Source organism: Cyprinodon variegatus, unplaced genomic scaffold (genome assembly GCF_000732505.1).
Source record: "Cyprinodon variegatus isolate N-32 unplaced genomic scaffold, C_variegatus-1.0 Scaffold647, whole genome shotgun sequence".
NCBI lineage: Eukaryota > Metazoa > Chordata > Actinopteri > Cyprinodontiformes > Cyprinodontidae > Cyprinodon > Cyprinodon variegatus.
In genome coordinates, this window is record NW_015151100.1 from 317,367 (window position 1) to 339,279 (window position 21,913).

A 21,913-nucleotide genomic window follows, 5' to 3' on the forward strand; every position below is an offset into this window, starting at 1 on the left:
GCTGACATACCAAGGAGGTGAGTTCGAAGTTTGTTTGAGGTGTGAAATAAAAGGGATTTATGTAAAAGCTGTAGAAAGTGCTACTTGAGGAGCAATGTTGTCTACCTCTGATGTAGAGGGACTGTTTAATGTTTGTTATGCAACCTGTAATCTTCATGTCCTCTGCAAATTTAATAAAAGTGTTTGATTTGTTCAGCAGACTAATGAGAGCACAAGAGGGCGTTTATCATGCATGCTGTGGAGCACCACTGTTTTAAGGCACTATAAATGAAGTGGCATTTCTGATCTCTACCACCTGTTGCCTTTCTGTCAAAGGGACCAAGACTCAGTTGCCTATTTAAACAATGATAAGGATATGTGTATGTGATAATCTCTTGGGACTATTAGTTGTCCTGTTACTGGAAAGTTAGATGAGAGAGCCCTAAGGTTTTTAAAAGCTTGTGAGGTGGTAAGCTACATGCCATGTTTTGTCAGACTCTAGTTTTGACCTCAGAATGGGGGAGCAGAAGAAAATGAACTTTTCCGTGTATATCTCCCAAAGTTACTTGCCTGGCAGTGAACCTGCTGGTTGAGAAGAAAGTAGATCCCTCTACAGTTGTTTTTTTTTTGACCAGGTTCTAACTGTGAGTTTTGCAAGTAGGTTCATGTGAAAGGCAGAAATGGTTGAGGCACATCTGCCAGGAGGAGATTGTTGTTCTTACCAAGTTTTGCAGTAAAATGTTGAAGTCTTCCTAATAAAATTCTGGGCATTTCAGGTTCTACATTCTAGTATACAGTATCCTGGAAAAGCCTTTCTGACCTTAGTTGAAGAGGGATTTGTCAGAGGAAACTGACAATTGGTTTGAGTTTGGCCTCCTACTATTGGAAGATGAGGTCTAATTTTCTGTTGTTAAGCAAACCTTGTTATGTTCATTTATTATAACCTCAAAGCAGTTTAAAGCCTCAGTTTTAATGTTTTCTTTTAGAAGGGAGGTGTGAAATCACTTTTTCTGTTCAATCATTATAGAGTATCCTGTTTGATTCCTATTTTTTTCCTTTTTAGTCTCTTTGTTCCTTGTAATTGCTTTCTCAAGGTGTTGGCGTCTAATGGGCTGCTTACAAGATAGTTGGTTGGGTGAGTCTGGGAGGCGAAAGAGTCGGTCAGTGTAAAGAAAATTGGGGTGAGTGATTTACATTTTATCCCTATTTAAAGGCGCATTCAGAAGATGAGATAGAAAAACATCATTAGAATAAAAGTACATAAACATAGAAAATTCTTTAAAAACCAAAGAGAACCTTTCCTAATCTATTGGTAGGTAATAACTCCAATGTTTCCAATTTACAGATGTATATCTTACAGTACTATTTTTCATATTAGTCAACAGTAGAATATTCCCATTATTAGATTAATATAGCCAACATTAATAATGAAATGAATGAAATAGTTTACAGACACAAACAGTTAAGGCTTTTTTTTTTATAATTGCACTATATGTGTGACATACACAATATGATCTAAACAAGTTCAGTTTAACTTCATCATAGCAGTATTGAAATTTACAAACTAGAACATTAGCTTGAGTATGTGACATTTGCGAATGGCCTTTGTTTTCTTACCTCCCTCTTTTAGAAAAAGAATCTGCCATCATGGTTTTGTCTTGTTCTTTCTAATTAATCATATAACATATTTATATTTTGCATTTGTCAATCTTTTTTTAAATTACCCTGTCTAGGTTTACCTGCTGGAGCCCAAGAAGCAGTAGCTTGTGGGCTCCAGCATGATATCTAAACATATATGGGTTTCAGACAGACCTAATTTTGATCATGGTATTGCTTTTATTATAAGACAGGCTGGTTTCCAATTAAGTTTATATCAGAAAATGACCTGGATATATCAGTTTTAAAGTAATTAAAGCCCATGCATGCAACTGCCTATCTTAGTGATGTTATGTTACATATTCAGTGTAGGCTTAATAGCCAGTTTTCCAACAGTGTGAGAAAGCCAGTCTATGTGTGTAATATTTTTGGGGTACTTGACACAGTTACATTTGCAGGTATATGAACAAATCAAATTGATATCTCAAAAAGAATATGATAAACAATAGACACATTGAACAAAAAACATATTCATACCAACATATTCATAGCAGCATGAGGATCAATGAGAATGATTAATTTCAGACAATGCAAATTGCAAAAATTTGCTGATCAGAGCAAAGCAGTATAGCAATAGGGACAGTGGACCCATGGATGGAGCACATTCATGTTGCGTTAACCAATCAGGTTCATCCATCCATCCATCCATCCATCCATCCATCCATCCATCCATCCATCCATCCATCCATCCATCCATCCATCCATCCATCCATCCATCCGTTTCTCAATAGGGATCCTCAGACTTCCTGATTCACACACACCTCCTCCAGCTGATCTGGGGAAACCACATGCGACACCAGTCCAGCTAAGAGACATAGTCCCTTCAGCGTGTCCTGAGCCTTCCACAAGGCCTCCTCCCAATAGGTGACCAGGATGCATCCAGAAGAGATGCTCTTAGCCACCTCAGCTGGCCCCTGTCAACATGGAGGAGAAATAACTCTACTCCAAGCTCCTCCCGGGGATCTGAGCTCATCACCCGATCTCAAAGGGTGCGGCCAGCCACCCTGTGAAAACCTTTTTCCCCGCTTGTATTCGCAATCTTGTCCTTTCAGTCATTAACCAGATCTCATGACATCAGGTGAGGTCGGGAACTTAGATCGATAGCTAAATGGGTGTTAAAGCTATTTCTATCTTGGTAAATCTAATTTTTCTCATGTTTTGTTTAAATAAATAACAGTTTTGATTGTCAAATTAGAGCTGTAATTAAATTTACAGAATTATTTAATCCATCCGATTTCTCCAAAATGAAAAACTTACTAATGTAAAACACGATTTACTTAGAACTTATGAGTTGTACATACAAATCCTTTTAGTAACTTACAGTATATTCAAATAATAGAGTCATGGTCTCCACCACACAGACCCAGCTTTTTTATCTCTGTTAACTGACTAGTCCTACCCTTTTAGTTTCCAAATGCTTTTTCGTTATTTATAACAGCTTATATTTAGTAAATGCCCTTTATATTACAAAATTAATTAGAGAATATATTGTTAACATATTATAAATTCCAATTATGCAGGACTTCAGTGCTTTACATTTGTTTTTGGTTTTTTGTTAATGTTTTTTATGGCACTAGTGGCTCATTTTTTGTACAGTTGACTGACAGGAAAAGGGGTATGAGAGAGGGGAAGAGGCATGCATGGTTGATGCGCAATAACCACTGCGCTACTGAAGCACACCCTGCATTTAAAAATCAATATTATATATAATACACTGTGCAATCAGCAAACCAGGTATAGCTAACATCAAGCATTGAACAGACCCCAACAATGCTAACAGCAACTTCGCCTGATGTATTGCAGTCCTGGCTACAGATATTGCCAAATATTTAGCCCATAATCTCTCATTCTTAGGTTGATCAGTAAAAGTCTATGGAGGGTTAAAGAAGGAACATTAAGTAAATATCTATCATAGATAAATATGAATATACCATGAAAAAGATATATATAAAAATATATATGTAAATATATATGTCCTATAAAATATTCCAATAAATAGTTAAACATATATCTTTAAGCAAAACTTTTGAATGACATACAACTATTAAAATTAATTTCTTAAGATAAATGTATAAATATTTGTGATGTCATACTTGCCCCATCTGCCGGGACTAAATATCTATGGTATCACACCAGTGAATATGGATAACAGTGGCTCAGGAGGTAAGAGCTTGTCCTGTAACTAGTGGGCTGCCGTTTCAAGGGCCAAGGTAAGACACTTCACCCGTCTTGCCTGCTGGTGCTCAGAGTATCTGATGTATGGCAGCCTTGTTTCTGTCAGTATTACAAAATTAGCTGTGGCTACTTCATAGAAATGTAGCATTGTGTGAATAAGTGCACGAATGACTGAAAAACTGAATGTAAAGTGGTTTGAATTATATGACTTCAAAAACACTATAGAGATACTGCCCACTAAATGCCTATTACTCCAGTCTGATCTGTAGGAAACCTCCATCATAATTATGTCTTGAAAACAAAGCTAACTTTTAAAAGTTACATTTTGAAATAAAAACTGAATTTAATTATCTTGGAAAAAAATTATCTGTCATGTCACACCACTCCCTCCTGCAAGACAAACCAGATTTGGTCCACGGGCCTTGAGTTTGAAACTACCTACTGTAGGCAGGCTGTGGGGTTTAAAGAAGGTTAATCAGGTACAAGATTTATCCGTACAATTAGACCCACAGCAGCAGCATTATATGTAACCATAAGACAGACTGGTTCTATTTTTTTAATGGAAAGCGCCTTGCTTATCTTAATCCTGCACCTTAAGTCACACCTATCAGAAAAGCCTTTCTGGGGCCAAGGATCCAAAATCCCTGTTTCTTAATTGATGATGTATTTATGACTGCAAGTTCAGCAAGTAATCTTTACTACATCATACCATCAAATATGAATAAAAGAAAATACCCACAAAGAAACAAAAATAAAGAATCTAAATACATGTTTGCTTTGTTGTTAGATACACCAGCAGATGCCACATGAGCGGGTTAACCACTGCAGGCCATGTTTTGAGAGGGGGAAATTATATTAAGGCTGGCCTGGAAGCCGATAAGTCTAAATTGAAGACCCGCTAAGCAGGAATATGACTGCATGAGAGAGGAGAATTATTAAAAACAAAAAGACCAACAAACTCAGACCTCCTTCGCCATGAAAGTTGAGGAGCGAGCTTACAGGAAATCTTTTCCCTCAGGAGGAAACCAACTCTGGTTGCTGTGAAAGCAGCTGACCCTGTGGCTTGTGTTGGAAAGGAATGCATGCACATGAGACAGACAGACAGACAGAGAGATAAACAGGAGCTCGTACTGTACAGAGGATAACCCTCCACTCTCTCACACCCTCTCACTCACCCATGGAGTGTCATTTCCTCCTCTCCCTCTCTCTCTCTCTCTCTCTCTTGCGTGTATACACACTTTCAGTTGCTGCGCTCTGACGGATGGGGATAGACTGCCAAGGAGAACTAAGGGGTGAGAAGAGTGTGTTTCTTCTCCACTCTGGTGTGTTTTCTGGCTTTCTCTCATGAGCTGTTAATTTCAGCCCCACGCCCGAGGATGAGGAGAATCTATAAGTAAGGAAGACACATAAAAGAAGAGGGAACAAGGATCAACAGGGTGGATGATTCTGTGAGTGGCAGACAAGCAGAGATCTTTTATTTTCCCCCAGGATCAGTCAAGGTAACTATAGAAAGCTTCTCAGCATTTAATACTTCATGTATTTTCCCCTTTTCTGCTTTTGAATATGGTAACTTCTCTCCATTCAAAGCTGGCTTTGTTTTTTTCCTGCTTTAACTTTTTGCCTTCATAGTATAGTTTTTTATTTTATTTTTTTGTTTGTTTATAAAGAACATGATGTTTCATGATGTTACTATGAGTGACATTTCCCCAGTTTCCATGTTGGTTACCGAAGTTTTTACTCCAAGCCAGCAATACTGTTTATTTCCCTAAGGGGTGAAGAACAATTCTTAGATGAAATCCTCCCCCCTGGAAAGGTAACAGAGAGACTGATCTGCAAGAATAGGCGAGGACAGCTCCCTCTCATTGCTCGCTCATCAGCTGTCAGTTTACACAGGAGGCAATTAAGCGGGATTGGCAGCCAGTGCTGCTGGTAACTTAGAAACAGGCGTGTGGGAAGGAGCGAGGCGCCATACGATAGGATTCAAAGAGAAAGAGAGAGAAGAGAGGAAATTCCCTTTGTTCATTCAAACAAAAGCCCGTTCTTCTGTGAAAAATCATGCCCTTGCCAGTGTAAAAACTGGCCCAGGGGCAGCAGTTGTAAAGCTTTTATGATTTTTCATGGAGGTGAGCTCCATTCATGTGTGTGCACTCCAAAGGCTGGCCGTAGGAAAGTGTGATTGTGTGTCATATTAGTAGCTGTACTGAAAGTGGTGTGTTTTTGCCTGCACCTTTAATACAATTATCAGAAAGGATTTGCTCAATATTTGTCTCATACATACTGCAAATAAAATGTTTACTATGCCCCTTCCCTTGATTGGTAGATTAATTAAACACCACAGCCAACGCTAGTTTTGCTCTTGACTTATTCTTTTCACTCTGACATTGGTGAACATATCTTCTAATGGCAGGTTCAAAAAGCATAACCCCATCACAAAGTTTTAATCACCTCAGACATCTTGAATATGACAATAAGGGTATTGATCTGGAGTGGCATCAGTGGTCACCAGTCCATCAATCCATTAAACCCCCTCTAGGATGTGGTGGAAGGATATGCAGCCGGCAACTTTGATAAATCTGTGCCATTAGGGCGTCCTGCAATGTGCCTAAGAAAGTCATTGGGAGTAATTAAATGAAATTTGTAAAAAAAAAAAATGACAAAAAACTTCCTCTGGCTCTTATAAATATACACCCATTCCTTAAATCACACATAACTTGAGCTAATAGATGTTATTCATTTGAAATTTATTATACAGAATACAGTTTTTTTTAAAAAGGTCACTTTACACAGGCTCTCTTCTTCTGGGACTTGGTAAATCTCCTTGAAACCAGCAGAAATCCTATTATCACCTTTCTTACATTTTGCTGCACAAATATGATAGTAGCAGACGGGAAATTTGGCCCAGTTGCTTAAAGGAGGTCTTTTATTTGAGACCAAAGCAATAAGATTGAGGCGAGAAGTTCTTTGAGTCTTCGTTTTTGGGTGGTAAGGCAGTTATTCTGGATCGCAAGTGTTTGGACAAGAAAAGAGAAATAATGTATAAGCCTCCGGTCTATTCATTTTGGTGACAGGAAAGTGCTGGTGTTCGTACAGTGTGATGTGTTTATAGAAAGTGAAAAATGAGCTTTTAAAACAAGACTGTTCAGCTGGAGGTCAGTGTGGTGTTCACGGTTGCTTTGTGTTTAGTCTGGATTTGCACAATCATACAACAGCAGTCGGAGGGGCTGAATGTATGTGAGGTCAGGGTAGTCAGGGACAACCATCAGCCAATAGTTGATGGTCACTTTCTGCGTCACCTTGTCTTAAATACTTGGACAGCGCTGCCCCACAGAGATTATTATGGCAAGTTCTTCATGGATCACTGACGTTTCTGACACGGAGGAGTTGGTGAACTGTAAAAGCAATAATGTGAGTTCAAATTTAGTCTAATCTTCAAAAGAGCTTCCCAGTTATAAGTTCATGGTTCCAGGAAGAGATTTATAGTATACGGAGATCCACACAGGAGGAAGCAGAGCGCAGGATCTGTCGTGACAGTTTGCTTGGCAGAAGCCCCCAAGGTAAAAATTTAAAGTGTGGAGGGTTTTAGATCTAGTAAAGATGATCAAACCTATGTTGAATTAGCAGAGCAGCTGGGGGGCATCAGATCTATACAATCTTATGGATGAGGGAGTCCTTTTGATGCATGAATTTCTAACAGAAAGAGCTGGATGATGGAGTTTAAACAGATATCAGCTGGGGTCACGCTCAACTTGTGCTTGTGGTTCCCACCATGGTTCAGTTGTGAGAAGATATGAAAAATATTTAATTTCCCAAGAGGTACTTTGTGTACTCTGATAATTCGAGTAAAGCTAATCCTACATCAGATCACAGAGCAGACAGGGAAGGTGTAGATGAGTAAAGACAAGCCAGGAATATGTCTGGAGGTCACACTAAGAAAGTATATCCCACTTTATCTCACCCTGAACAGATGTGAGCATTGGGCCAACTGGATAACTGCCTACAGGAAGTCAAAAAGCACCTGTGCTTTGCAGCTTCTTAACCAATAGAAAATGCCTTTGTGCTTAGGCAGCCTAAGCTATGAATCCGGCAGCCCTTTATCTCTTGTACTCAGCATGACACGACTTACCAATTTGCAAAGGATTAAGTACTACTTTAACATTTCTTACTTCCCTTAAATTCAAAACTCACACACACATGAAAATTGTTTCCGAAACTGCAAATAAAATTACTGCCACATTTAAGTGACAAATACTGACTTACATTGAGAGGATTCTGATAATAACAGTGAGTTATTATTTAGTTCTGCAGATGTTCATCTTAAGATTACCATGTGTCTGTGAGTATTAGTATATTCAATTTCTTTTTTTTTGTCATGAGTTTCTTCCAATTGCTTCTTTATTTTGCAGTTTTATTTGCATGACTGTTTGCTTGCAGCTATGCCACTGCAAACCACTTTTACAGGTCGATTTTCAAGGACAGGAAAACCACATGTACCCTTATTATAGTGCAGCTTGAGGCAATAGACGTCGTTATTTGTTTAAAGTTACTGTTTATATCACTTATTATTTATGTTATGTATTTATATATACTTTAAAATGTGTTTATGTGTTCAGCCAATATTTTCAAATCTGAATAGTAGGATCTGAAATGCATCAATAAAAGGTTTGTAGCCAATTTTAAACACCTATTGCCCCGTTTTTAGATATCTTCTTTATAATTAATATGTGCTTGCTAATGTTTTATTATGCAGCATTATGCAAACCTCTAATATGTGAAGTTTTTTAACTTTTAGAATCTTTTCAGGTCACATGCTGTGTCAGCTTTACTTTTTTTCATTTACTGTACGGTGCAAACAGCTGACAAATCATACAAACAGAAAAGCTGCAATGGAAAAAGCTAAATTGTTTGAATCATTTGCTTTTATTAAAAAAAAAAAATAGTCATCATTGGTTTAGTTACACTTGTAAATAAATAGTTGGCCATAAATGGAAAAAAGAATCTTGCTTGAAACGGTTTTGAACATTGATGCAGTATTTGGTAGTTTTTACAACTTAAAAGCTAATGGAGGAATTTCAGAGGTTTTGTGTGAGAATATCTTCAAAAGATCCTGTGAGATTAAATAATTCTCTCAGCTTTTGGCCCTTTATATTAGATCAGGCAGCAGCACCCCAAAGTGATGAGGGGAGAAGCTACCCACCCCAATACCACAGAAGAAAGATGTGTAGAGGTTTAAGCGGAGAGCTGTGGAGTCCAGCCCAATCTGCCTGCTATTCCTAAGAGATTTGTCTTGAAAGATATTCCTCAAAAGAGTTATTTCTCCATGTCTAAGGGACACTTCCTTTATCATCAATATGACCCCCTTTTTACGGCCGCCTGCCTATAAAAGCACTAAGCTGAGACTTCGACAGAGACAGAGATAATGAGCTGGACAGGTATCTACCCTGCTAGCCGGGTGACTGAAATCCTGAAATCGATGCTTTTTCAACTGAATCAGGGGAGTAAATGTTTAACTCAAAAAGACCTTCAAACACCATTCCCACTTGAATTGGATAATATGGAATCAGATTAAACTGAATATCTTTTTACTGAAGGTTTTAACAGTCTGAAGAAGACTGAGAAATGATGGCTGTCCTGCAACAGTTTGAACAGTTCCTGGCCCTGCACAGCTAAATCTGATAGCTGAACAATCTGGGAACATGCAACCAGGTTGTACAGAAACCTGTTGATGACCAGTTTATCTGAGTGATCTGTATGTAACCAGCAACACATCTTTAAGTTGCAGAAATCTGGCCCTCAAGGACTTAATAAGAGCTTAATCTTTGAATGATAACATCGACACATGTTCATTTGTCATTTCTTTTTCCTCTTTTTTTTATATATCAGAAGTAGATCAGTTTTTTAGCCTCATTTGTTTGTGATTTTATGTATCTTCATACTTTCCATCAGTTTATATCTTTAGATCTATGTTAATATAACTATACACTGTGATTCAATTATAAATAGCAAAGATAGTTAGAAGAACCAATGCTGTTCTACTGTCAACAGGTCCCGGAACTTTCTAGCCATCAGGCATCCCTCCAAAAAAAGGACCAAACTCATTGAACCGCTTCCAACTGAGAGTAAAATGGATTCATAAACACCAGCAGCAGCGGTGGTAGTCAAGTAATTACACTCTCCAGCCCTGAAAAATAAACACAAGCATGTAGTCACTCTGTGAGCATGGGGTTATTTTGTTTTATTGAACCACCACTGCTGAAAACTCTGCTTTTTTTTGGCTTATCTGTTCTGTCATCAAAACATCTGGGTTCACACCAGGTTCCTCTGCCCCCAGTCCAACTCTGTGTCAGAGTGTGAGCATCTTTGTGTGAGAGAGAGTAAAATTTATGCTTTAAGCTGTATTATCTCTAAATAGATGCTTGTGTCTGTGATTGACAAAGCAAAGTAAAAAATTAGATGTGGGCTGAAAAAGTGTTGGTGCATGTTTTGCTACTCGGCGTCTACAGTTTTATGTATTTATTTATGAGATACTCTATAGGGGCCAGCAGAGGCAGACAGTTATCAAGCTGCAGCATTGCATATGATGGTAACTTTGACTCCATATCAAACACTGGGGAACACATGATAATCTAGCAGAGGTTCTGGAGCATTAAAACTTATTCACTTATCATTCCTAAGGAATCACAGCAGAAAGCTAGAGTGGTATTATGATAATGTTGATGCTAATATCAGTTACTCTCATCAAGTGGTGACTTTATGCATTCCCGACTTGAGGCATCATCCAACACTTTCTCTTAATCTTCATACAGAGTTTCTCATTTAACTCTTATTTTATTCTAATAGAATAACTTATATGTTTTATCATAATGAAATCTCAATAGTAATTTAAAAGGGAGCATTTTTTATTACATCACTGTTGTCATTTGCATGTTTGAAGGTTACTTTGAGCTTCTTTGCTGTTGATCTTTTATTGTGTCTTTTTTTGTTGTTATTGAGGGGGTGGAGGGGTTTGGGGATCAGAGAGGCATTTCCTCTGTGTGTGCAGCTTCAGAAATGAATAATCAAATGACAGACAAGCTGCTGCAACTCTGACAAAGGTTTGCCCACTGGCTCTTTTGAATATTAATGCAGTGTCTTGTCTGTGTTTGTGTGCATCTGTATCTCTGATGAAACACAAAACGGAAGAAAAATGACCTTGGCTCCTCTGAGCATTAACCCAGGCAATGTAGTTAAATCATACATGAACGATCTGCAACAGGAGGACATAAGGATATTTATGAAAATATGGAATCTACCAAGGACAATATATCTTCTGTATACTTTGCTACTCTTTTTAGAAGTGATGAACACAACCATACTTAAAATGTTGTCTTTAATCTGTTGTAGTAGTATTCCTCCCTGTCAAACTTGTTTCAACCTCAATCATTTTTAACTTTTTTTTTTTTTTTTTTACTCTTACCCCCTTGTGTGTAGGGGGTAACCCCATAGTATGATGCTGCCAACACATGTCTCAATTTTAGTGGTGGTTTATTCAGGTTCATGAGCTATGTTTGTTTTCTACCATTCCATCATTACATGTAAGCAAGAGATTGGGCTGCTGGCTTTTAAGTCATACACATATACATGCAAATTATTTTTTTCTATTCCATGTGATGTTCCTCACATGGCTCTAGCCAAAAATGCGCAACATTAACCAATCATAGCTGTAAAAGCTATTTTTACCTCAGGTGTAAATGTCTGCTTGTATCTTTATCCATGGTTACCTAGAGCCTTTTGTTTGCTTGAATATATCACTTATTGTGGACATTAGTAATATGTTGGCATAGGTTTGTGAGTCTGCTGTTGTACTGTTTGCATTTTCGGATGATAGCATGAAAGGGTAAAGCTAGCTTAAGATTGTATTTTTCAACTTAACCCTGATTAAAACCTTTCTAGATATACATTTCTAGCATCTTTTCCCTTTTGATAATAACTCTTTTTCATATGTTTTTTTAACATACCTCTGAATAAAGGACTTTTCAGGGTGAGTTGAATTAAAGGGGTAGTACATTTTGGGAATTAAAAAGGGATTCTTATGTGCAAAAATGCCAAAAGACTGAAGTAATATATATGTTTGTTTTACAGTTATGTTCTACTTAGCATAGGTCTATTACATAATGCCCCAATGGGTCCCACTAGATTTTGTTCATGCAAATGTAATAAAATCTGGAGAGGGAATACATAAGCAAGGTACATCAAGATTTTCTTTTAAATCACACAGTTCTCTTCCTTTACTGTTTGTGATAACTAACTGGCTTTACCTTTAAGTAAAAAAAAAAATATTTTTAGATGTCGCTAAAACTTTGAATATTTGCACTAAATGTAGAACCCTCTGTTTCAATTAAGTTCAAGATAAAAGAGTCTCTTGCCCTTACAGACTGTGTTGGCTGTCATAAAAAACGCATTTATCTTAGAACTCATGAAAATGTGATCAAACACCCGTTTTTCTTGAGCTGTTTGTGACGAGCAGCAGTGACACATGCACTTCAGACTCAGATAATATAAAGCTGTGCAGGAAAACTATGAGCTGTTAAATGATTTGTGGAAGAGTAAATAAGGTTTTGTCTGCTGCCTTAAACCCAGAGCTTTTGATATCCTGTATTTACAAAAGATGATGTTTTCAATAAAAGATGCAAGCTTTCATTTCTTGCTTGGATTTGAATTTGCCTGTGTTTAAAATCACATTAACATTTCATCAAAAGTAGAGTGAGGAGAAGATCTCATGTAAAATCCTCACCCCACAGACTGAGATGAGTTAAAGGAAGCAGCGACTGTTTGTAAATGACTGCTTTGAAATGCTAAATGTGAACAAAGGGTTAAACACTAATCGTCTATACATTTAGCTTCTTAAACAGCCAAGGGTACAGATAATTCTGTATTATAGCCTTAAGGCAGCAGCCTTGAAGGAAAAAACATACAATCGATAGATTTTTATGTACATAAACAAAGATAAAATTTATGCAGTGACGTAGAAACAACTTTCAGAAATCCTACAATACTAACAATTTCCCGAATCACCTCCATGTGTTTTTGAAATGATCAGCACTAAAGTCCATGAATTAGTTCAGCTGTTGATACCTGCTATATTGTGCTGTCTTGGAGTTTATGTCAGCTGTATCTCCAGCGTTCTTTTCAGCCATTTTTCAGGCAAACAAATTTTAAAACTTGCTGTCAACAACTGTGGATACCTTTGTGGTTCTAAGAAATCTGTCTTTTCCATAAACATGTGAGCTGTTTTCCCTCTTTGCAGTGGCATTCACCATGAAATACAGACTGTTGACTGTTGTTGACTTCTGTTAATCCGTGTTGTGTTAAGGAGCTGTGCGGCTTCCCTAAATACTTGATCTTTTTCAAAGAACAGAAGAACAATGTCTGCATTAAGTTTCATCTCCATTATACTGTAATATGTGAGTAAAACTATCATACAGTAGTTTACATCAGAACAGAGAGCTAACATGCTACCCTTTGCTTAACTCTTCAGCAAGCTACAGTTTCAAAACATCACTTACAGGCAGGAGTTTATTAAGGACTGCAGCTGCATGTATCAAACGATCAATCTGTTAAAACCTAAGAATGACTACAGAGCCTTATCTTGGGATAATGTGCGGCTGAAATAAATTAAAAACATCAGTTCTGCTGTTTGCAGAATGTGTTCGGGCAGTGAGTTAGACGCGGGATTTATGAAAATAAGCTACTAATAGCATCTTTTATTTACTGCACTTCGGTGCACTAGTGTCAGCCGTCATTGCACTAACAAATGCATACTAGAAGATACTTTTTCATCAACTAATTCTTATCCATGCAAATGCACAATCATGGGTCTTCTTGTCCTTCTGAAATATGACCCCTAATTATATTCTAGTGCTTTATGGAGCTTTTTCAGGATCTAAAGGTGTTTCATTGAATCAGTTTATCTCTCTACTGGTAAAGCAACTCATGTTTTAATGAGTTGTGTGTGTGCAACACGTGTCACATTAATGGTTTTTGCATTGAAAATTAACTCATATCTATTTTTAGTCACCAAGATGGGTTCCTACAATCTATTATTTCCTACAGATAATTTTGGAAATTTCTCAATTTTGTTGAGGATTCTCTTCAACAAGGTGAGTCTCAGGAGATTATTTTAGCAATAGCACTTTTCTCTAATGTTGAATCTTACGGTTAAAAGGGAAAACGACTGAAAAAGAATTGGTGAAAGCCAGCGAAAAATTGACGTGCATAGAAACTGTAGGTGTGGGCGGCTGGACACCCATGTCAGCTGAATTTAACCCATGAAAAAATCTGTTGAGTTTTTCTATTTTTATTAAATGACATATTTACAGAGCAAACGGGGATAATTTATCCATTCTTATGGGCTCAAATGATTATAATTTCTCATTCAACTTCTAAAATCACGGCTCATTCTGACCCATTTCTGCCATAATTACTCATAATATAAATATGCACAAAAATTAGGTTCACATATAATTGCTGAATTGCTGAACAGTAGGTAACCCTATTGTTCATTATGATTATAAAAAATGACTCCACAGAAATTTTAGTTTAGCAGAACTTTGATGCAGTAGGGTTAGACTCCTAGTTATTTGAGGTCTTAACAGAAGTTATTTTTGACAAAGCACAAAAGGAAGGGGGGTCAAAACCAGGAGAGCCTCATTAATGAGGAACGATGCCACTGAAAAGGCCAGTCAACCAACACTTCCACTAATAATCGCTGGAACAAAACACAAACACTTCCTTGACTTCTTCATTTCTTTTACTGGCTGTTTAAACTGACTGCCAAAACACCATTAGCATTTGGATGAGGAGGAGTGTGGAGCGTTTTCCACTCACATCTGAGGTATTCTTGGCTGCTCGGTACAGAGCCGCCTGTGACCTCTGGTGTTGTTGACCCTGCGGTGACTGGGAGCTCTCCATGTCTGCTCTAAATCTATTGTGGCTATTTTCAGGGCTGAGACATCCAGTAATGCTGGATAATATATTTTTTTATGTTTTTTATTTTTTATTTTTTTTAAAGGTCACTGCAGATTAATAGTTTAGATTTAAGGAATGTCTGCAGTGTTGGATCAGAGTCATCCACGTACAGTAGTTGTAAAGCCGCTCGTCAGTATCATTATGCTCCTAATGAATAATTTAGCAGAGTACTCAAGCAATTTTAAAACCATTTATATATTAATAACACCCTATCATTACCTGTAATGCACTAAAAGCTTTAGTCCTTTTGTTCGTGTCTCTGCTCAGCAATATCTCTCTTCTACCTTAACTTCAAAAATATTTTCCTCCATATCTACTTTTACCTCAGATCATATACAGGTTTAATGTGGTTTTCCCAAAATCTGCTGCCAAGGCAAAGACATGTAGGAGAAAGTTAAACAACTATGCTCCTGTTGCATCTTTCTTTTGAACCACTATCACTTTTTTTCCAAATCAATAATTTTTTTCTTCGTTAGGATTTCATTTACTAACAAATTCAGTTTCTGAATTAACACAAATATCTCTTATTACTACATGCAATGAAGGGCAAAGAGAAACATGTGCTTTAAAGAAACAAAAAAAAAAAATGATTCAGATTAGTGTGTTGGGACATATTTAGAAAGAAAACCTTGGTCCACTGCTGAATGATAAACGGATCATTTGATATTTTTGTCAAATATTAGCTTTTATTAAGGTGTATTCTGCTTGCTTTGAGAGAAAAGAGAATACAATATTTATGAGGAAATAACAGCTCAAGAAAATACTAATTATTTTAGCAGTCTTCTTTTACATTGCCAAGTCTTGCTTGGGTTTTTTTTTTGCGTGCCATTTTTGAAATTCCCTCTGGATTACTTTTCTTTGGGTAGGAGCTATTTTAAATCCCAGGGTCAGCCAATGATGACAGGGAACATTTCCAAAACAAACCAGATGAGCTCTGTGTGTAATGTTGAAAGAAATCCATACAAACAATGGTGACTTTTCGTCTGGGATGTTCTTTCGTCTCTGTCTGCATCACAGACACCAACAGACCACAGGATACGTTTCCTCAGCTTTAGGGCTAAAATCGGTCCAGTTAGTTTGCATGAGTCACAGTCTCTGTATCTTAGAAAACAGACAATGAGCAACAGAGAACAAGAGGAGGCCTGAATAACCAGCAGAACGCTCCGAACCATGATAACGGTGCGGAGCTGGAAGATGAAACTGCTGTTTCACTGTTTTAACAGTGTTTTATACACTGTTAAAACAGCAAGTTTTTGTACAGTAATGCTGACAAAATAGACCATGGTAAATTCTCTTAACCTTAAGCCCGGCGGGCCTGGTACCGGGCCCATCTGACACCATGTTGATCCAGTTATAGAAATGGCCAAAACCCAGTCACATGATGTTTCATCCACATGCCTTTCAAAATGGGGCTTTAAAATTTCTAAAACATGTCTCAAAATATTTTTTTCACAAATACTTTTTGTTTTATAAATGTGTTAACAAATTAAATGTTAAATAAATATTTAAATATAACTAAATAATTAAATTAAATTAACCAGAAACGGACGGGGCCGCCTTATACAGCTGCATTATGTATCTCTACTTCTGTCTCCTTGAACCCCAGTCGGCCTCAGAAGATGGCCGCTCACACTGAGCCTGGTTCTGCTGGAGGTTTCTTGCTGATAAAAGAGAGTTTTTCCTCTCCACTGTCGCTACAAGCATGCTTAGTGTGAGGGATTGTATTTGAGTCAATGAGTCAATGCAATCAACTGGTTTTCCTTAGATAGAAAACTTTGAATCAATTTGACTGTATGATCTGGTTGAACTGTAAAGTTCCTTGAGATGACTTGTGTTGTGAATTGGCGCTATATAAATAAACTGAATTGAATTGAATTGAACTGAATTAAATTAGATTTAAAATTCCACCTGACTCTGCGGGAGTAATGCAACAGCACATATACATTTTTAGCCACACCCCTTAATGATCGGCATCATTGGATACTAGAGGCTTAAACCTTTCCAATGAGGGGTTGGAGGTAACTGTGTGGCAATTTCAGTTGATGCAACCATCATGGATTATATAACCATTGCATAAGCTTGCTCTTTTATCTTATTTTCTATTCAGTTTGTTGATATTATTGTGCATTCCGGTAAATTTCAATGCCAAACCTTAGGTCTCCAACAATGTAAATCAACATATTTGTTTTGCAGTGTTTATTTTGAAAAAAAAAAAAAAAATGTAGAGGCCAAATATGTCATACTAACACAAATATTTGTATTTCCAATTTACATTTTGGGAGCTGTACTTGCTTTAATTCACATATGTAATTACAATCGGAATTTGCTCCTAAAACCCTCAGGGCTTAAGGGGTTAAAAGGTGATTGTAATGATAACTCTTGTCCACAGGGGACATATCACAGATGTCATATCAGACTTGGTTCTTCTGGAAAATTTATTTACCTCAGTTTAAATCATTCTTTTGTTTATTTTGAGCCATACTTAGACTTACTGTAATATAAAAGGTTTTGGATCATGCACTGACACTTAGCACCATTTGTTGTTTCATGTTTCTTCAAAAGTTACCTTGTTCCATCAGAAGAAATGTAGCACCAGAAGTTGAGTCTTCCGCTGCCACTCTTCAGTCCATCCACAGGAAAAATGTAACAAACTGTTTTACCAAGTAGACCAGAAAATTCTGAAGCCTACCCGGCCAATTCCAGTGCAGTGCTTTTATCAGTTATGAACAAATATCCAACTTTTGTAAGCTTTCTGCAAACTATGGCTTTTGATAAAGATGCTGTTTCTTTGCTATTTCTTAAAAGTTCTGTTTATTAAAACAGCAAAAAGAATGCAAATCCCAAATTCTCTTTCAAGTCAACATCAGATAAAGCTCAAGTATATAAAATAATTGAGAAAATATTAAAATGAAAAATTTAAAAAGTATTCATAATAAATCCTTTTTTAATCCGGTGTCCTACAAAGTTTAAATCTTGCATCTAATTTTCTGTATCGCACGAAAATGAGGGCTTTGTAGATTTGCATCGTTTCAGATTGGCTTCCAAGAGGGCTTCCAAGAACTCCCATTCCCCAGCTGACTTTCAGACCTTGATTGTATAATTAATTCAACTTATTAAACTCCAGTAGCTGTCTCATTATCTGCCTCTCTCTTTCTGCATGCATACATTTATTACCCTGGAAAAAGTACTGATAAAATAATGAACCAATGGTAGGTTCCCAATTTGGGCACAGATATATTTCCCTTGTTAACTACGAAACATAGGAAAACTGGTTTATGTTTGTGACCACAAACCTTAATTTATTTTATTACAATGTTATGTAATTTAATAAACAATTTGCACATAGTTACACGTAAAGAAAATTATTATTTTTTCTTTATTTTACAAATAAAGAAATTAAAACATTTCTATTTATGTCTGACATCCTTAAATAAAGCTCCACTACAACTAGTAGCAAAATCAATCTGAGTATAACAACAGCTGTTTCTTTAAGGTCTTAGATTATAGAGAACCTCAGCAAAAAAAGAAAGAGCCAAGAAGCACATGGTAACTGGAGGAGCTGCAGAAGTTTATAGATTAGTTGTAAAGTACAACCATTAGTTATGCATGCCACAAATCAAACTATTATTGATCACTTTGCTGCTTTGCAAAAGTTTGTCACAACTTTATGAGCAGGTCTCTGTCTGCTTCTAAGACAGACTTTAGTGAGGTTTATTTTAGATCTGTATTTAAACAAGCCTTGATCAGACTCAAATAGAGAAAGCATTGTTCTCTATGGATTTATCAGTACATAGTAGTGAAAGTAGTAAATCATATTCGTCTGTTGCTTAGCAACACTGCTGCCAGTACGCGATGGATCTCCTTACACTTGCAAAATGCATATCCAACACTGTCCCAAAACTGAAAGGAAAATTCCCAAAAGTCTTCATTGAACGAGCTGCCCTAGGCATTTCGTGGTTTTGCAGCTGTAATATCAGAACAAATACGTAAATCAGAGGTGCTGAATGCAGAAGCCCTATAGCCCTATAGCAATTTCCTCAGATTCCAGGACTCTGCTCCATCCTGCGCTAGAAATTTCTGTTTAATGAGAAGAGCAATCTTTGCAAGCATGGGTTTGTTGTAATCCACTCTAGAATGTAACAATAAACTGAATTGAATTGAAAATTAATAATAATAATTTCGTCTTTGGTCCGAAAAAGAAATGAGACCAAAGGACATTTCTGAATATTTTATTTGAAAAAATATTATAAAAGAGATGGAAATATTAGAAAATATTGTGGTTGTACTGTGTCAAAACATGAACACTTTAGTATGTAACATAGTTTTACTAAGTAGTTAATAGTAAAATTCTTAGTTCAAGGCCTAGGAATACATTTGCAAGGCCTTATAAAGTACTAAAAATCTCTGCTGTGATTGGGACTAAAAAGACTCTTTTAAATGTTTAAGGTTGTATATAAATATTTAAAGTCTCTTTGAACTTTCAGTTTTATCAATAATTATAATGAAACCATGAAATAACCATGAAAAAAAGGGAACAGAATTGTAATTAGAGAGATTGGTTCCATTAGATGAGATTTACTATAAAATAGATACAGTACTAATAACAATAATAAAGGCTTATTTGGAGAAAATTTAGATAAAAAATAAGAGGTGTTATTCTAACTTGTTATTTTGGTTGTGGGAGGATAAGCCAGATTTTCCACTCTGGTATATAGAAGCAAATTAATGAGGGTAAACGTTGAAACACTAAATTGATTTAGGAAGCAGGATTGTTTCCATCACATGATAGGTAGCGATAAAGCAGACCTCCTGCAGTTTAATGTTTGAATACACTTCTTCTTCCTCCTGTAATCTCACAAACCAAATTAGAAACAACAAAAAGACCACCCATGCTGCTATGCAGAAACCCTGTTCAATAGTTAAGCTCATTATACTGCCAAACTGTTCAAAATCTCCTAAACAAACGCTATGGCAACCCTGTTGTTTTTCTCCTATTAGATTTTTCCCCCCTCAAAGATGGACTATATTAATTTCCTGTGTAATACATTGTGGGAACTAATTATAAGGTGGTACATTCTTCCCCGTGTCTTCTGTGACGTCGCCGTTTCCCAGGCGACATCAATCCTCTCGACCAAAACATGCTGTTGCTGCTTCTGCTTTATTTAGAAGATTTGAGCTGGAAAATTCAGTCAGTGTCATGTAAACCAAAAACCATTTCAGTTCATTCCATCTTTCTATGAAATGTTTTTGTTCTAGAGTTGTTTCACTGTAAGATCAGCCAATACTCTGGCTCTGCTTCATGGCTACATAATAAAGTGATGGCAGATTAAAAACACAAGGGAAGCATCCAAGGTTATTGTTACTGGGTGTCTCTAAAATATTCCCTTTATTCATTATCTTTTTATTCTAACTGAATACCTTATTTATGTGCAGGTTTATCTGTAATTAAAGATTAATAAAATGCATCTTAAATACCGTGGCAAAACATTTATCTTTGGTCATTACTGCTTTAGATTAATATTATGCTGTGTCTTCCGGCCCAGTTTGTGCCTAATCTTTTCCTAAAAAAACCAAACCTAAACTGCTACATTATAAGTGAACCATGGCTTATCCAATGACTTGTGATTTATTTCAAAAGTGTAGTTATTTTATCTACGCAAAATTGCAATGCTTAAAATATGAACAGCTCTAAGCTGTGATTGACATGTTGGTTTTGTTTTAAAGATTATAATCAAATCATTAGCCAGAAATTCAACACCCATAAAGCCCTAACGCTTCTTGTCATTTTGTTTTAAGAATAGGAGTGAGCAACGCTATAGTTATTGTTCCTAGATCTACAAAAAGCAGACCTGGTTAAGAAAAAATATGATAAACAAGATGATATTTGTTTATGGAGACTTGAATTTTTTTAAGAGCAGGTATGTCATCTCTTCCATTAACATATTTTTTTCTCTCTGACACAAACACAGTAATAGATGGCTCGTTATTAATAGGAAGGTTCATGACCAACTTCTAATAAGACAGCCAGCTGGATGAGCTTATTAAATGAAGATGCGTAGAACGCGCTGTACTCTGGGCAACAGAGCTGTTAGATGGGCAGAGGGTAGAGCAGAATTTCAGGAACGGACATAAGCACTGTTTATTTCCTTAGATAACAGGGTGAATTATATACAGATGCAAGTAAACAGCATGAAGAGATAACTGCTGTGTTTGTTTTTTGACCATCTGAGTGTACATTAGACAACCTTTTATTTAGATGACAAAGCAGCAGGTCTGAGAGCGAAACAGTTTGTTGATGCAGCGGTCTACATTCAAGTTAAAGTGTAAATCATTACTTGAAGTGATAGGCAGCACTGCTTCCTCCAACAGCACAGTAAAAGCACTGGCTATGAGACTGAATATAAATTGTGAAGAAATGCTAGTGGCAAATAATTCAACTTAGTAGATGATTAGCTGCATCTAGAGCAAGACACTACTTCGCAGACATTATATGGACGAGAGAACTGCAAAGTTTCCTGAACTGAGAGCAAATCAGCACCTAATTCTAACACTATTTATCAACTGTGCCTCTTACTGTCTCTGTACACATTACAATAATTAGATCCCAGCACAGCCAAGTGTTACAACGAAACTCAGAAGAGCTTTTGAGAGGGACTCTAATGGCATACAAAGTGAATGACAGCTAATTTAGTATAACAGTCAAGAGAAGCATTAATTAGGGGACAGGGCTTATTGCAGTTGATCAGTCCTTGGACACAAGCCCATCATCAGCAGAGGCACATTTGGGCAATTATCATGTGAAAATGGAGTCCCATCTCTAACCTCTACTTCACTTGGAATGCTCTTAGGCTCATTAATTTCACGGTGATTGATGCTTCACATAAACATGGATTGAGATCATGACTGTAGATAAAGAAAATGCATAAAAATCCTTCTAAAATAATCAAAATAACAATATTTTGTTGCTCAAAACAGCTTGATTTGATACGTCTTTAAAAAGTTGTAACTTAAAGTGCTTTGGCTTTTTGAGCTTTAAAAGCTGCTTAGATGAAGAAAATATTTCAGAAAAACTTTAAGAAATCATCCCCTTTATACGTTT

The 21,913-nt window shown here is 36.7% G+C and overlaps 1 protein-coding gene across 4 annotated transcripts in view; it reads left to right on the forward strand.

The window, feature by feature from the left end:
• The first annotated feature begins 5,011 nt into the window (after positions 1-5,011).
• The window catches only part of kiaa1644 (KIAA1644 ortholog), a 55,093-nt gene continuing 38,191 nt past the window's right edge, over positions 5,012-21,913 (forward strand). For 2 of the 4 annotated variants that reach the window (XM_015393540.1, XM_015393537.1), the window contains exon 1: positions 5,065-5,309. The gene's annotated coding sequence lies outside the window, so the exon portion shown is untranslated. Of the gene's footprint in view, positions 5,310-9,852; positions 9,970-21,913 lie in introns of all 4 variants that reach the window. The other 2 variants (XM_015393538.1, XM_015393539.1) reach the window with 2 other exon arrangements.